The sequence below is a fragment of the Littorina saxatilis genome, linkage group LG2 (genome assembly GCF_037325665.1).
Source record: "Littorina saxatilis isolate snail1 linkage group LG2, US_GU_Lsax_2.0, whole genome shotgun sequence".
Taxonomy (NCBI): domain Eukaryota; kingdom Metazoa; phylum Mollusca; class Gastropoda; order Littorinimorpha; family Littorinidae; genus Littorina; species Littorina saxatilis.
The window spans coordinates 1825893-1840507 of NC_090246.1; the positions used below are offsets into that span (position 1 = coordinate 1825893).

At 47.6% G+C, this 14615-nt stretch overlaps 1 protein-coding gene across 3 annotated transcripts in view; it reads left to right on the top strand.

The window, feature by feature from the left end:
* Positions 1-14615, top strand: part of LOC138957614 (UDP-glucuronosyltransferase 2C1-like) — an 87918-nt gene that overhangs the window by 47642 nt on the left and 25661 nt on the right. The window contains exon 1 of one of the 3 annotated variants that reach the window (XM_070328717.1): positions 11196-11843. The exons of the other annotated variants lie outside the window; for them this stretch is intronic. The gene's annotated coding sequence lies outside the window, so the exon portion shown is untranslated. Of the gene's footprint in view, positions 1-11195; positions 11844-14615 lie in introns of those variants that run through there. 3 annotated transcript variants of the gene reach the window in all.

The window sequence follows — 14615 nt, forward strand, 5'->3', positions numbered from 1 at the left end:
GCGTCTTCTGGTCGTAATCAGGGTACAGTGGAACTACAGAGCGTCTTCTGGTCGTGATCAGGGCACAGTGGAACTACAGAGCGTCTTCTGGTCGTGATCAGGGTACAGTGGAACTACAGAGCGTCTTCTGGTCGTGATCAGGGTACAGTGGAACTACAGAGCGTCTTCTGGTCGTGATCAGGGAACAGTGGAACTACAGAGCGTCATCTGGTCGTGATCAGGGCACAGTGGAACTACAGAGCGTCTTCTGGTCGTGATCAGGGCACAGTGGAACTACAGAGCGTCTTCTGGTCGTGATCAGGGCACAGTGGAACTACAGAGCGTCTTCTGGTCGTGATCAGGGTACAGTGGAACTACAGAGCGTCTTCTGGTCGTGATCAGGGGACAGTGGAACTACAGAGTGTCTTCTGATCGTGATCAGGGTACAGTGGAACTACAGAGCGTCTTCTGGTCGTGATCAGGGCACAGTGGAACTACAGAGCGTCTTCTGGTCGTGATCAGGGGACAGTGGAACTACAGAGCGTCTTCTGGTCGTGATCAGGGTACAGTGGAACTACAGAGCGTCTTCTGGTCGTGATCAGGGGACAGTGGAACTACAGAGCGTCTTCTGGTCGTGATCAGGGGACAGTGGAACTACAGAGCGTCTTCTGGTCGTGATCAGGGCACAGTGGAACTACAGAGCGTCTTCTGGTCGTGATCAGGTCACAGTGGAACTACAGAGCGTCTTCTGGTCGTGATCAGGTCACAGTGGAACTACAGAGCGTCTTCTGGTCGTGATCAGGTCACAGTGGAACTACAGAGCGTCTTCTGGTCGTGATCAGGGCACAGTGGAACTACAGAGCGTCTTCTGGTCGTGATCAGGTCACAGTGGAACTACAGAGCGTCTTCTGGTCGTGATCAGGGCACAGTGGAACTACAGAGCGTCTTCTGGTCGTGATCAGGTCACAGTGGAACTACAGAGCGTCTTCTGGTCGTGATCAGGGCACAGTGGAACTACAGAGCGTCTTCTGGTCGTGATCAGGTCACAGTGTAATTTCTCTTTTAGAGATTAATAAAGTTATTGTATTGTATTGTATTGGAACTACAGAGCGTCTTCTGGTCGTGATCAGGGTACAGTGGAACTACAGAGCGTCTTCTGGTTGTGATCAGGGTACAGTGGAACTACAGAGCGTCTTCTGGTCGTGATCAGGGAACAGTGGAACTACAGAGCGTCTTCTGGTTGTGATCAGGGAACAGTGGAACTACAGAGCGTCTTCTGGTTGTGATCAGGTCACAGTGGAACTACAGAGCGTCTTCTGGTCGTGATCAGGGAACAGTGGAACTACAGAGCGTCATCTGGTCGTGATCAGGGTACAGTGGAACTACAGAGCGTCTTCTGGTCGTGATCAGGGTACAGTGGAACTACAGAGCGTCATCTGGTCGTGATCAGGGAACAGTGGAACTACAGAGCGTCATCTGGTCGTGATCAGGGAACAGTGGAACTACAGAGCGTCATCTGGTCGTGATCAGGGTACAGTGGAACTACAGAGCGTCATCTGGTCGTGATCAGGGAACAGTGGAACTACAGAGCGTCTTCTGGTCGTGATCAGGGTACAGTGGAACTACAGAGCGTCTTCTGGTCGTGATCAGGGTACAGTGGAACTACAGAGCGTCTTCTGGTCGTGATCAGGGGACAGTGGAACTACAGAGCGTCTTCTGGTCGTGATCAGGGTACAGTGGAACTACAGAGCGTCTTCTGGTCGTGATCAGGGGACAGTGGAACTACAGAGCGTCTTCTGGTCGTGATCAGGGCACAGTGGAACTACAGAGCGTCTTCTGGTCGTGGTCAGGGCACAGTGGAACTACAGAGCGTCTTCTGGTCGTGATCAGGGAACAGTGGAACTACAGAGCGTCTTCTGGTCGTGATCAGGGTACAGTGGAACTACAGAGCGTCTTCTGGTCGTGATCAGGGTACAGTGGAACTACAGAGCGTCTTCTGGTCGTGATCAGGGTACAGTGGAACTACAGAGCGTCTTCTGGTCGTGATCAGGGTACAGTGGAACTACAGAGCGTCTTCTGGTCGTGATCAGGTCACAGTGGAACTACAGAGCGTCTTCTGGTCGTGATCAGGGCACAGTGGAACTACAGAGCGTCTTCTGGTCGTGATCAGGGTACAGTGGAACTACAGAGCGTCTTCTGGTCGTGATCAGGGTACAGTGGAACTACAGAGCGTCTTCTGGTCGTGATCAGGGTACAGTGGAACTACAGAGCGTCTTCTGGTCGTGATCAGGGTACAGTGGAACTACAGAGCGTCTTCTGGTCGTGATCAGGGTACAGTGGAACTACAGAGCGTCTTCTGGTCGTGATCAGGGGACAGTGGAACTACAGAGCGTCTTCTGGTCGTGATCAGGGTACAGTGGAACTACAGAGCGTCTTCTGGTCGTGATCAGGGGACAGTGGAACTACAGAGCGTCTTCTGGTCGTGATCAGGGGACAGTGGAACTACAGAGCGTCTTCTGGTCGTGATCAGGGGACAGTGGAACTACAGAGCGTCTTCTGGTCGTGATCAGGGTACAGTGGAACTACAGAGCGTCTTCTGGTCGTGATCAGGGTACAGTGGAACTACAGAGCGTCTTCTGGTCGTGATCAGGTCACAGTGGAACTACAGAGCGTCTTCTGGTCGTGATCAGGGCACAGTGGAACTACAGAGCGTCTTCTGGTCGTGATCAGGGAACAGTGGAACTACAGAGCGTCTTCTGGTCGTGATCAGGGGACAGTGGAACTACAGAGCGTCTTCTGGTCGTGATCAGGGTACAGTGGAACTACAGAGCGTCTTCTGGTCGTGATCAGGGTACAGTGGAACTACAGAGCGTCTTCTGGTCGTGATCAGGGGACAGTGGAACTACAGAGCGTCTTCTGGTCGTGATCAGGGGACAGTGGAACTACAGAGCGTCTTCTGGTCGTGATCAGGGTACAGTGGAACTACAGAGCGTCTTCTGGTCGTGATCAGGGTACAGTGGAACTACAGAGCGTCTTCTGGTCGTGATCAGGGGACAGTGGAACTACAGAGCGTCTTCTGGTCGTGATCAGGGTACAGTGGAACTACAGAGCGTCTTCTGGTCGTGATCAGGGTACAGTGGAACTACAGAGCGTCTTCTGGTCGTGATCAGGGTACAGTGGAACTACAGAGCGTCTTCTGGTCGTGATCAGGGGACAGTGGAACTACAGAGCGTCTTCTGGTCGTGATCAGGGGACAGTGGAACTACAGAGCGTCTTCTGGTCGTGATCAGGGGACAGTGGAACTACAGAGCGTCTTCTGGTCGTGATCAGGGAACAGTGGAACTACAGAGCGTCTTCTGGTCGTGATCAGGGTACAGTGGAACTACAGAGCGTCTTCTGGTCGTGATCAGGTCACAGTGGAACTACAGAGCGTCTTCTGGTCGTGATCAGGGCACAGTGGAACTACAGAGCGTCTTCTGGTCGTGATCAGGGAACAGTGGAACTACAGAGCGTCTTCTGGTCGTGATCAGGGGACAGTGGAACTACAGAGCGTCTTCTGGTCGTGATCAGGGTACAGTGGAACTACAGAGCGTCTTCTGGTCGTGATCAGGGTACAGTGGAACTACAGAGCGTCTTCTGGTCGTGATCAGGGGACAGTGGAACTACAGAGCGTCTTCTGGTCGTGATCAGGGGACAGTGGAACTACAGAGCGTCTTCTGGTCGTGATCAGGGTACAGTGGAACTACAGAGCGTCTTCTGGTCGTGATCAGGGGACAGTGGAACTACAGAGCGTCTTCTGGTCGTGATCAGGGGACAGTGGAACTACAGAGCGTCTTCTGGTCGTGATCAGGGTACAGTGGAACTACAGAGCGTCTTCTGGTCGTGATCAGGGTACAGTGGAACTACAGAGCGTCTTCTGGTCGTGATCAGGGTACAGTGGAACTACAGAGCGTCTTCTGGTCGTGATCAGGGGACAGTGGAACTACAGAGCGTCTTCTGGTCGTGATCAGGGGACAGTGGAACTACAGAGCGTCTTCTGGTCGTGATCAGGGGACAGTGGAACTACAGAGCGTCTTCTGGTCGTGATCAGGGAACAGTGGAACTACAGAGCGTCTTCTGGTCGTGATCAGGGTACAGTGGAACTACAGAGCGTCTTCTGGTCGTGATCAGGGAACAGTGGAACTACAGAGCGTCTTCTGGTCGTGATCAGGGAACAGTGGAACTACAGAGCGTCTTCTGGTCGTGATCAGGGAACAGTGGAACTACAGAGCGTCTTCTGGTCGTGATCAGGGTACAGTGGAACTACAGAGCGTCTTCTGGTCGTGATCAGGGTACAGTGGAACTACAGAGCGTCTTCTGGTCGTGATCAGGGTACAGTGGAACTACAGAGCGTCTTCTGGTCGTGATCAGGTCACAGTGGAACTACAGAGCGTCTTCTGGTCGTGATCAGGGTACAGTGGAACTACAGAGCGTCTTCTGGTCGTGATCAGGGTACAGTGGAACTACAGAGCGTCTTCTGGTCGTGATCAGGGTACAGTGGAACTACAGAGCGTCTTCTGGTCGTGATCAGGGTACAGTGGAACTACAGAGCGTCTTCTGGTCGTGATCAGGGGACAGTGGAACTACAGAGCGTCTTCTGGTCGTGATCAGGGGACAGTGGAACTACAGAGCGTCTTCTGGTCGTGATCAGGGGACAGTGGAACTACAGAGCGTCTTCTGGTCGTGATCAGGGAACAGTGGAACTACAGAGCGTCTTCTGGTCGTGATCAGGGTACAGTGGAACTACAGAGCGTCTTCTGGTCGTGATCAGGGAACAGTGGAACTACAGAGCGTCTTCTGGTCGTGATCAGGGAACAGTGGAACTACAGAGCGTCTTCTGGTCGTGATCAGGGAACAGTGGAACTACAGAGCGTCTTCTGGTCGTGATCAGGGTACAGTGGAACTACAGAGCGTCTTCTGGTCGTGATCAGGGTACAGTGGAACTACAGAGCGTCTTCTGGTCGTGATCAGGGTACAGTGGAACTACAGAGCGTCTTCTGGTCGTGATCAGGTCACAGTGGAACTACAGAGCGTCTTCTGGTCGTGATCAGGGTACAGTGGAACTACAGAGCGTCTTCTGGTCGTGATCAGGGTACAGTGGAACTACAGAGCGTCTTCTGGTCGTGATCAGGGTACAGTGGAACTACAGAGCGTCTTCTGGTCGTGATCAGGTCACAGTGGAACTACAGAGCGTCTTCTGGTCGTGATCAGGGTACAGTGGAACTACAGAGCGTCTTCTGGTCGTGATCAGGGCACAGTGGAACTACAGAGCGTCTTCTGGTCGTGATCAGGGTACAGTGGAACTACAGAGCGTCTTCTGGTCGTGATCAGGGTACAGTGGAACTACAGAGCGTCTTCTGGTCGTGATCAGGGTACAGTGGAACTACAGAGCGTCTTCTGGTCGTGATCAGGGTACAGTGGAACTACAGAGCGTCTTCTGGTCGTGATCAGGGTACAGTGGAACTACAGAGCGTCTTCTGGTCGTGATCAGGGTACAGTGGAACTACAGAGCGTCTTCTGGTCGTGATCAGGGGACAGTGGAACTACAGAGCGTCTTCTGGTCGTGATCAGGGTACAGTGGAACTACAGAGCGTCTTCTGGTCGTGATCAGGGTACAGTGGAACTACAGAGCGTCTTCTGGTCGTGATCAGGGTACAGTGGAACTACAGAGCGTCTTCTGGTCGTGATCAGGGTACAGTGAAACTACAGAGCGTCTTCTGGTCGTGATCAGGGTACAGTGGAACTACAGAGCGTCTTCTGGTCGTGATCAGGGTACAGTGGAACTACAGAGCGTCTTCTGGTCGTGATCAGGGTACAGTGGAACTACAGAGCGTCTTCTGGTCGTGATCAGGGTACAGTGGAACTACAGAGCGTCTTCTGGTCGTGATCAGGGTACAGTGGAACTACAGAGCGTCTTCTGGTCGTGATCAGGGTACAGTGGAACTACAGAGCGTCTTCTGGTCGTGATCAGGGTACAGTGGAACTACAGAGCGTCTTCTGGTCGTGATCAGGGTACAGTGGAACTACAGAGCGTCTTCTGGTCGTGATCAGGTCACAGTGGAACTACAGAGCGTCTTCTGGTCGTGATCAGGGTACAGTGGAACTACAGAGCGTCTTCTGGTCGTGATCAGGTCACAGTGGAACTACAGAGCGTCTTCTGGTCGTGATCAGGGTACAGTGGAACTACAGAGCGTCTTCTGGTCGTGATCAGGGTACAGTGGAACTACAGAGCGTCTTCTGGTCGTGATCAGGGAACAGTGGAACTACAGAGCGTCTTCTGGTCGTGATCAGGGTACAGTGGAACTACAGAGCGTCTTCTGGTCGTGATCAGGGTACAGTGGAACTACAGAGCGTCTTCTGGTCGTGATCAGGGTACAGTGGAACTACAGAGCGTCTTCTGGTCGTGATCAGGGAACAGTGGAACTACAGAGCGTCTTCTGGTCGTGATCAGGGCACAGTGGAACTACAGAGCGTCTTCTGGTCGTGATCAGGTCACAGTGGAACTACAGAGCGTCTTCTGGTCGTGATCAGGGTACAGTGGAACTACAGAGCGTCTTCTGGTCGTGATCAGGGTACAGTGGAACTACAGAGCGTCTTCTGGTCGTGATCAGGGTACAGTGGAACTACAGAGCGTCTTCTGGTCGTGATCAGGGAACAGTGGAACTACAGAGCGTCTTCTGGTCGTGATCAGGGTACAGTGGAACTACAGAGCGTCTTCTGGTCGTGATCAGGGTACAGTGGAACTACAGAGCGTCTTCTGGTCGTGATCAGGGTACAGTGGAACTACAGAGCGTCTTCTGGTCGTGATCAGGGAACAGTGGAACTACAGAGCGTCTTCTGGTCGTGATCAGGGCACAGTGGAACTACAGAGCGTCTTCTGGTCGTGATCAGGGTACAGTGGAACTACAGAGCGTCTTCTGGTCGTGATCAGGGCACAGTGGAACTACAGAGCGTCTTCTGGTCGTGATCAGGGTACAGTGGAACTACAGAGCGTCTTCTGGTCGTGATCAGGGTACAGTGGAACTACAGAGCGTCTTCTGGTCGTGATCAGGGTACAGTGGAACTACAGAGCGTCTTCTGGTCGTGATCAGGGCACAGTGGAACTACAGAGCGTCTTCTGGTCGTGATCAGGGAACAGTGGAACTACAGAGCGTCTTCTGGTCGTGATCAGGGTACAGTGGAACTACAGAGCGTCTTCTGGTCGTGATCAGGGCACAGTGGAACTACAGAGCGTCTTCTGGTCGTGATCAGGGTACAGTGGAACTACAGAGCGTCTTCTGGTCGTGATCAGGGTACAGTGGAACTACAGAGCGTCTTCTGGTCGTGATCAGGGCACAGTGGAACTACAGAGCGTCTTCTGGTCGTGATCAGGATACAGTGGAACTACAGAGCGTCTTCTGGTCGTGATCAGGATACAGTGGAACTACAGAGCGTCTTCTGGTCGTGATCAGGATACAGTGGAACTACAGAGCGTCTTCTGGTCGTGATCAGGGTACAGTGGAACTACAGAGCGTCTTCTGGTCGTGATCAGGATACAGTGGAACTACAGAGCGTCTTCTGGTCGTGATCAGGATACAGTGGAACTACAGAGCGTCTTCTGGTCGTGATCAGGGTACAGTGGAACTACAGAGCGTCTTCTGGTCGTGATCAGGATACAGTGGAACTACAGAGCGTCTTCTGGTCGTGATCAGGGTACAGTGGAACCCCCTTTTTAAGACCCCCAACATCTGAGAAAATCAGGTCTTAAACACGAGGAAGTCTTACAATGGAGGTACATTTACACAGGTAATGAACAGAACATCTGAAAAGGTAAAGTCTTAAAGAGGAAGTCTTAAATTGGGGGTCTTGAATGGGGGGTTCCCTTGTATTTTAAACACTCGATCCTTCAGGATTCAGTTTGAGTGAAGACTCTTGGTCAATTCTGTTTTTGCCAGTGCGATATATCAATGACTTGGGCGGAACCATGAATACTATGTGATAAGTTATGGTGCATAGCGACAGAAATTCCCGTGTTTATTCGTTCCTTCTGGAAGGGGCTGTCCAAGGCAAGAGTGAGGAAAGGACAGAAGTATCGTTGGGAAAAAAGAAAAGAAAAAACACACGTTTTCGGAGACACTTGAAGTTGATTGCCGGTAATGAGTCAGAGCACAAAGTCCCATATCATCCTAACAAAGCTTACTGATATTATACATGTAGAGACAAACCGCTATTTTAATCCCCACCGTTTTAAGACTACTACTCCCTTTGTTAGACCTTCCTTTTATATATTTTCTGTACATAACCTCAGTAAATGTACTCCCTATAATTTTCAAACTTGATTTTCTCAGATGTATTGTGGTCTTAAAAAGGACCACGGTGGTATGTGATTATAATTAAAAGGCCCTGTATATGTGGAAATCATGACGATGTACTACACGTACTATCCAATTGCTCCATGGGCACCAATAATTTATTGGTCACTCCTGTTGCCCTTTTACATAGATTCTACACCCTTGAATCCAGACGTCTCTGAGGCAGGCCCCCCTCCCCCACTCCACCCCTAATCTGTGGAATCGAGACTCTTCTGAGGCAACAGCTAATAGCAGTGTTGTTCCCAGGCTCTGATGACAATAGGTCAGTTGAACCTAGATAGAAGATATGTAATAATAGGTCCCAAAGTCCCGGCTACAATAAAATCGTTGTGCCAGAAGGCTTCTTGCATGTCAAAACCATCGGACAGTCAAAGGGTCAGAACAATGTGTCAGATCAACAAAAACAAAAAGTATGCGCCAAAGACCGAAACCCGAGGCTTGAGAACAGCACCGTAATTTGAATTAGTGCGTGTGCGTTTTGAGTGGATTATCAAACCAAGCGTTTCAACAGTACAAACACCTGTGATACGTTCTGTTGTAAGGCAAAGGACGAAAGTGTAAAATAAGACACCGCTTTAATCCTTTCAACTACCCACTCTCGACTGTGTCTCTAAACTTTGGGCCCACTCTTTTCTGAACCTGTTCCACTCCCTCCACCTTATTCGCTCCTAATCTATTGCATTCAGACATGTTCTAGCAACAGCTTATTGATTTGGGCGCGCGTATTTTTTGAGTGGATTATCGAACCAAGACAGGAGAGATATGGAGCGAAGGCGCAACGACTATATGGACAACGGCCACAGGTGGTGTAAACAGACCCAGGGAAAAAGTGTAACGGTTTAAAAGAAATGTCGTTCAATGTTGGAGCGAAGTCAGGAACAGGTTAGAGGTGGATGGAGGGTGTTGTGGATGGAGGGGTGTGTGTGTTTCTTGCTATGCAACGCCATGGCAAGTGCATATTAAAAGGATATTGCGAAAGAGGGAGAGAGAGAGAGTGAGAGAGAGAGAGAGAGAGAGAGAGAGAGAGAGGAGAGGAGGAGAGAGAGAGAGAGAGAGAGAGAGAGTGCGAAAGAGAGAGAGAGAGAGAGAGAGAGAGGAGAGGGGGGGGAGAGAGAGAGAGAGAGAGAGAGAGAGAGAGAGAGAGAGAGAGAGAGAGAGAGAGAGAGAGAGAGAGAGAGAGAGAGAGAGAGAGAGTAATGCCAAAGTAGTGAAGATAGGATTTAGCAGAACGATTTGAATGTACCTTTTGCATTTTTTAAACGAATTTTCTGTCGCTGTCTATATATAATTATACGTTTCAACGAAGAAGAAAATTCATTGAGAAAGGGCGTTTTTGCTTCAGAAGAATTTGTTCATTCTCGCTCCGTTTCCAAGGTAACAGCCCCTCCCCCTCCCCTCTCCAACTCCCTAGTTTCCCTAGTTTGACTAAATGTTTTAACATAGAGGGGGGAATCGAGACGAGGGTCGTGGTGTATGTGTGTGTGTGTGTGTGTTTGTGTGTGTGTGTCTGTGTGTGTGTGTTTGTGTGTGTGTGTGTAGAGCGATTCAGAGTAAACTACTGGACCGATCTTTATGAAATGTTTCATGAGAGTTTCCGGGTATGATATCCCCAGACGTTTTTGTTTTTTTGTTTTTTTTCGATAAATGTCTTTGATGACGTCATATCCGGCATTTTGTAAAAGTTGAGGCGGCACTGTCACACCCTCATTTTTCAATCAAATTGATTGAAATTTTGGCCAAGCAATCTTCGACGAAGGCCAGACTTTGGCATTGCATTTCAGCTTGAAGGCTTAAAAATTGATTAATGACTTTGGTCATTAAAAATCTGAAAATTGTAATTAAAATTATGTTTTTATAAAACGATCCAAAATTACGTTTATCGTATTCTTCATCATTTTCTGATTCCAAAAACATATAAATATGTTATATTTGGATTAAAAACAAGCTCTGAAAATTAAAAATATAAAAATTATGATTAAACTTAAATTTTCCTTGTCCGTTCCTGATTCCAAAAACATATAGATATGATATGTTTGGATTAAAAACACGTTCAGAGAGTTAAAAAGAATAGAGATATAGAAAAGCGTGCTATCCTCCTCAGCGCAACCGCTGCCGCGCTTTTCTGGATTGTTAATTTCACTGCCTTTGCCACGAGCGGTGGACAGACGATGCTACCACTCGTAGCATCGTCTGTCCACCGTTCGTGGCAAAGGCAGTGAAATTAACAATCCAAAAATCCAGACAATACGGTCTTGCGGAAAAAAATGAAATGCGTTCAGTTTCATTCTGTGAGTTCGACTGAGCTTGACTAAATGTTGTATTTTCGCCTTACGCGACTTGTTTACCTTTACAGCTCTCCGAACAGAAGGACATGTGAACTAAAGTCATTGATTGAACGTATGCTTGCTATCATTTTGCGCAGATGACATGCTTCAGGCAGAGAGCACAGAGAAAAGATTGTTTTACTTGCGGAATAATTCTCCGTTCCCCTCAGTTTCCCAGGTGATACCCCCACCCCCATCCTAGTATTCCAAAACCGTGACAGACTAGTTTTTACATCTTTCAAATGAACAAGTGACCTTTAAATAAATTGAACATCCCCCCCCCAAAAAAAAGAAGAGATTAACAATCAACAGCTTTTAGAAAATACTTTTTATCTTGCAAAACATCTCCCAGCTCTCTGTTTCCGAGGTAATAATTATTCTCTTCCTCCTGACCCCCCCCCCTCCTCCCCAGTCCTCCCGCTTTGATAGCTCTCGGGATATAGGGACAGGTGAACTAATCATTGCTTGAAGCACCCACGCCATGATTTTGAGCAGGTTACTTGCTTCAGAAAAAGAGCACTGAGCATGGCCTGTTTCCAATCTAGCATCCCCTTCCGATCCAAAGCTGTTCAAATGCAATCCGTGTCAGTGCTGTGACGGCTATCTCTTAAGGAGAAGGACAGATGAAACAAATTATTGATTGTACGTGCACTATCAAACTTTTTCCTTGAAAAACATTTCGCAGGTCCTCCTCCCTCCAAGTATTCTAAACCATGCCACTGTGTCTGGCTCTGACAGCGTTCGGAAAGGGAGAACAGGTGAGCTTATCACCGATCGAACTATGCCCGACATGCATGCTTTTGCCAGGGTGACTCGATTCAGTTTTGCCTAAGCCTTCACACAGCGCCGATCGAGCCCAGTCTCCCCGCGGATGGTTCCTTTCAAAAGGGGCAAGGGAAACGGATGATAAATCGATAACGGTCAATGATTTTGCGGCGGGTGAATAGCTCCACCCGTTACAATGCCTGGTGACGCTTTCGTTCGATCAGCCATCGCACTGAAGAGTTAGAACTGCTCGGACTTCCAACCTCATGGAGTTATACAGACTGACTGAAGAGTTAGAACTGTCCAGGTCTCGAAGCTCATGGAATATCATGGGATTGCTGGTGGTGTTTATCTATCCTTGAACGTTGTGTGTATTCCTTAAAAGGTAAGTCTTGTTGTTGCTCATCCCCCAATCAACAAACAAGAATGGGGTTAGTTATTGGAACGCTTCTTAAAGGCCCGCTCCTTCCCGTGAAAACACGTGATCTCACCATCTCAGATCTCACCATCTCAGATCTCACCATCTCAGATCTCACCATCTCAGATCTCACCATCTCAGATCTCACCATCTCAGATCTCACCATCCGTCCACTTGGTCTGGTACCAAAACATAACAGCCGTGGTGCTCTTTGTGCACAGTCTGAATTTTTGTATGAATCAACTCAGTAAACGCCACTAGTTGCTTTTTATGAAATTATTTCATAAAAAAAGTCCAACTGACCACAGCTAGCAGCCAGGGTGTTGATTTGTGGTATGTGACCAAGTGGAGGGATGGTCTTTTCTCGTGTAAAACCCTGACCAGATGTGAAATAGTGAGTTGAACCCTTTTCACGAGAAGGACTTGGCCTTTAAATGTTATTGGATCGTTGGTTTTTAGAGTTAGCAGTCGACCTGGTTCGGATGTTTTTGTGTGTGTTTGTTGTTTCTGTTGGTGACATGTTCTGCCATACACCCAGTGTTCCATGTCATTAGTTACTAGTCTTCTTGTTTTGTGTTTGTTTCTGTGGCCATTGATCAGTAATCATTATTGCTGGCTTTGTGGATTAGTGAGTTTCTGGCGTACGTTTCTCTTTGCCCGACTCAGCTTTGAAGGGTCGTCTCGGCTGTAGGGTTGTACTGATCAAAGGCAATGACCTGTTTCTCATTTCTTGAAGGTAGAGCAGCTGCATTTCGTCTTTAGAGTTGCAGGCAAACTTGTTGACATAGTACAGTTTAACCTCCCTTATATAAATCCGGGAAAAAACATTTAAAAGAGAGGGAGTATTAAAATAGAGGAAAATTTACATATCATATTGAATTCTGAGAAAACAAGGTCTTAAACCTGGGCAAGTCTTTAATCGGGGGGTATTAAAAAAAAGGGGGGGGGGAGGGCAGGGGGGGGGGGGGTAACTGTATTGCAATAAACCTGCTGCCGGAATTTCGCCACCGCAATTTATGTCACTGTGATCTACATTTCATGGTGAATAACTAGCTCGACACAAAGACCAGTTCGCGATCAACTCTGTGGCGGTTTTGTGTTCACTAAAAATCTTCGTCAACATGCACTGTGTATTATTCATGGTGTTCTTCAAACCGGTTTGGCACTCGACTGTAACTGGCATCTAAGGCATGCAGTTATTAAAACATGTTGATTTAAACAAGTTCTGCAATCATTTGACCTTGATACAATAGTAACATAAAGAAAAACACACAAAAACATAGCACGCAGAAATGCTTATGAACATATTCCATAGATTAAAACATATTGACAGAAGTATTCCCTTAAAGCTTCTTGGATCTACTCGACACTGGTGGGTGAGTTGAGTATACAGTTATTCGTCGATGTCGGAAAATGAAGCCTTTGCGTCTCTCTTTATTCAAGAAGAAAAGAAAAATGTAGGTCGTGTATAAGGCCAAAAAAAAAAAAATTGTCTGTTTAGGGTAACCCGACCGACCCTATCGATTTGGCGCCGACCCAAAAACTTTTTTTTGATTTCAAAAAAAAAAAAAAAATAAAAAAAGAGGTAAAAATGCTAAAAAGAGACATTTGGCGTTTCTTTCTCTCCCTTTCTCTCTGTTTTATTTATACGTTAGTTTTGAAACATGTATTCATCAAATATAAGAAGTGAATGTTCAGCCAACATAGCATTTACACACACACAAAAAAAAAAAAAAATTTACCTACCTACCGACCCTACTTTTTTTGGTCATGTTACCCTAAACAGACAATTTTTTTTTTTGGCCTAATCCTGTGACAACCATCAAACCATCACGTAGGTGGGAGTGGTGGTGGTGGTGTTCCATTCATCAAAACAGAGCTCGGTATGGCTGTCTGATAGTTACAGGGGTACGAGGTACATGCGTAAGAAGCAAAACAAAAATCGGTCAGTCAACCCAGTGTGTTCGTTCGTTACGAGTTTATATGACGGCTGTTACGTATTCAACACCGTCATGCAAAGCAAAGAGAGCAAGACACGGAATCGCGACCGTTTAAATGGAGTCTGCGGTCTGCGCATTCACTCTCAATAGAGCTAGAGAAGCTCTTCACTTATGGTTCGAGAGAGAGAGAGAGAGAGAGAGAGAGAGAGAGAGAGAGAGAGAGACAGAGAGAGACAGACAGAGAGAGAGAGAAAGAGAGAGAGAGAGAGAGAGAGAGAGACAGAGACAGAGACAGAGAGAGAGAAACAGAGAGAGAAACAGAGAGAGAGACAGAGAGAGACGCTTTGACGCTTTGACACTTTATTATCATTAGCTAATAAAAGCCTTATAGACAAGGTAAAACAACAATTTCTGCATCATTCATAAAAGGGGTAAAAGGACGAATGAACAAACATTAAATAACAACAAAAACATAGCAAACTAGTTTATGAGTACGAACAAACAAACACACCGACACGAAAGCCATAGGTAAACAAAAATAGCTAAGACTAAGGGTAAAAAGCAAGGTATAGTATGTACACACAAAGGACAATACTGATCCAACAGTTAACACACACTCATAAAACCAATCAATCTGCAGACCACAAATATTTAAAACCAATAAACCACTAGTCGGCGTTACCCTCGCGTGACTAGTAGGGGAACATGTCTAAATACAGAGAGAGAAAGAGAGAGAGAGAGAGATAGAGAGAGACAGAGAGAGAGACAGAGAGAGACAGACAGAGAGAGACAGAGAGAG